General features: G+C 35.7%; 1 pseudogene; it reads left to right on the forward strand.

Moving 5' to 3' along the window:
- Positions 1-2466: 2466 nt before the first annotated feature.
- On the forward strand, positions 2467-2628 carry LOC116904804 (annotated as a pseudogene).
- Positions 2629-2936: the final 308 nt, after the last annotated feature.

Here is a 2936-nt window from a genome sequence, read left to right on the forward strand (position 1 = left end):
CTTCAATTTACTCTCAGATGACTTACAAAAAATAGATTCCCTGTGAATAATAAAATCCATTCACAAGGCCAGTGAGATGGCTCACAGGGTAAAGATGCTTCCTACAGAAGCCAAATTAACTGAGTTGGATTATTGGAACCAGTGTAAAGACCAGAGAAGAGAACCAACTCCACACATGTGCTGTAGCACATGTATGCACATGCAAAGTAATGATGAGAGCAATAACATTTAAAGTCTAGCTACAGACAATGATAGGCTTTATTGTGGTTTGGTTTTTGTCCATATGTGCACATGTTCTTTGACCATGCTCACTCTCCATCACCTTCTCTTGTCTTCTGCCCTTCCTACTGGTACCTTCCTTCCTCTTTCCCAACTTCCTTTTTACTTTCATGTCTTATTTCTTTGTTAACTCCCTAGATTCCTCATCTGAGAGAAAACAAAGATATTTGTATTCTGAGTAGGGCCTATTTATTTCTCAGTAAGTTTGTAAGGATGTGCTTTTTGAAAACGAGACAAAATATATTAGCATCTGTATAGTGTATTATAAAGAGAATTCAACCTAAGTTTAAAGATGAGAGAGTGTACATCGTCCAAATATTCAAAGATAAAAATACAAATATAACTCTATTGACATATTAAAAAACAATTATCTATAAATTATAGATGAGACACTAAGTAGCAACAAAAGTCATTGAGGGATATTAAATGTTAATAACAAAGAATAATTTACAAAAAGACCATTCTAGCTTTACAAAAATAGATATAGAACCACAATTGGACAAATACACCTGAGATAATCCAGTTACTGTGGTTATTTCCAACCCTGAAGATCAGCGGTGATTGAATTTTGAGGTCTTTTTTATGTTTTCCAAACATTAAGAAATACTGGGTATAATTTTTTAGTTGCTTCTATATAAATTAATGCAAAACACAAAGAACTAAACAGATATTTAAGAATGAGAAAGTACACGCAGGCATGTTTTCAATTTAAAAAAAAACCCTCCACAAATCTTATGAAATATCTATGAAAACATAAATTAGAAAAACATGTGCAAGGCCTCTGGAAAGTGAGGATTAGACTCGATCATATATCTGGATCTTGGAAGGATATATACTAATTACAAGCAGATGCTACGGTTTAAACAACTCTAATCGTAGCCAATGAATGCTTGGCCTTTTGCCCTGGAATAGGGCACCAGGGAATGGACACAGCCCTCTGACAGGAAGAGGGTCAACAGTGTGGAAACCGGCCGGACGGACATAAGCATCTTATTGCAGATACTTTTTGAAGGCAGAAATTCTACTCCCCAACCCCGCATTTAACCCATTCTTTCTACTTTCACCTAGGACATCTAAAGAGCCCGAATCATTTTCTTGGGGTAGGACCTCTTACGTGTGGAGCTCTGCTTTTTACCACAGAGACCAGTAACCTCCAGCATCAGAAAAGCTGAGGGTGGCAGAAGAATTGGGAAGAAGAACAAAGTAATTATTGCTTCTTCTAGCATTTCCCCTAGAGGTTGAAATCTGCTTAGGTCTATATAAAGAATAAGTTTCAAAAAAAGGAAAACTATTTTTGAAAGTATGTGAAAAAGTGGAAAGGAGATATATACCATAAAGTCTGCTGGAGGATAAATACAAAATAGTTTGGAGGAAACAAAACAGAAAATGATTCATTCATTTTGCTTAATTTTCTTGTGAAAAATGTAGGTTCTTGAACAGAAGAAATAACGTCAACCATTAAGTTAGATTTAAGCAACAATGACCAGTATTTATTTTTCAAACAGCTAAGAACAGGGATGTGGGAAAATAATAACCACTGTAACTAAATCCACATATATTTCACATCTATCTGTTTACACCTTTCTTATTTTCTCCTACCCACAGAATAATTATAAGAATTGATGCGAGGCAGATGGAGTATAAAACCAGAAATCCATCTAATAAATATAGCTTGTTCCTTGATTGGTAAGGGGGGAAATCTATAATTAGTAACAAGGAAAACAGTGCAAACTTGCTTTCTGTGCACCCTTCAACATGACCTCTAGAAGGAAAAGGATTTCTCAAGGAGAATAAAAGCACCAATATGTCAGATAAAAAAAAAATACCCTGCACAAATCCAGCTAAACTCCTGTGTGACAAAAGCTGCTTGTGGGCCTTGATCCTCTCATAATGAAACACTGTATTGGATGAAATAAGCATTCAGCTTGATAAGCAAGGGACAGAACTACAGAAGTAACAAAGTCAAACTCCACAGAAGAAAATTCACATAGATAAACTTCGATACGAGTTAAGGGTCACAACAGCTTTTCTACCTTTTTTTTTAATCCTTTAAACTTAAAAAATATTTTAAAAAATTGTTTTATCCATCTGTTTGTTGTAATGGAGTGGCCATATTTTCAAACCCTCTTTTGGAAAACAGTTTTTATTTTTTTTTAATTTAAAATAGATGTTTGTTTTAAAATTTTAAGCTTTGTGCAGTGGCAGTATTGTAGCCAATGGGGTTTATCTGAGGTGTGATTATTGCTAATTAAAAACTTAAATTTTGGGCTGGAGAGATGGCTCAGTGGTTAAGAGCACTGACTGCTCTTCCAGAGGTCCTGAGTTCAATTCCCAGCAACCACATGGTGGCTCACAACCATCTGTAATGGGATCCGGTGCTCTCTTCTGGTGTGTCTGAAGACAGCTACAGTGTACTCATATAAATAAATAAATAAATAAATAAATAAATAAATAAATAAATAAATAAATAAATAAATCTTTAAAAAAAACTTAATTTTTTTTTTCTTTTTCTTTTCCCCCTCCCCACCCTCCCCCATTGCCGCCCCCTCCCCGACAGTCTAGTTCACTGGGGGTTCAGTCTTAGCAGGACCCAGGGCTTCCCCTTCCACTGGTGCTCTTACTAGGATATTCATTGCTACCTACGAGGTCAGAGTCCA

This window comes from Rattus rattus, chromosome 6 (assembly GCF_011064425.1).
Source record: "Rattus rattus isolate New Zealand chromosome 6, Rrattus_CSIRO_v1, whole genome shotgun sequence".
Lineage (NCBI taxonomy): Eukaryota > Metazoa > Chordata > Mammalia > Rodentia > Muridae > Rattus > Rattus rattus.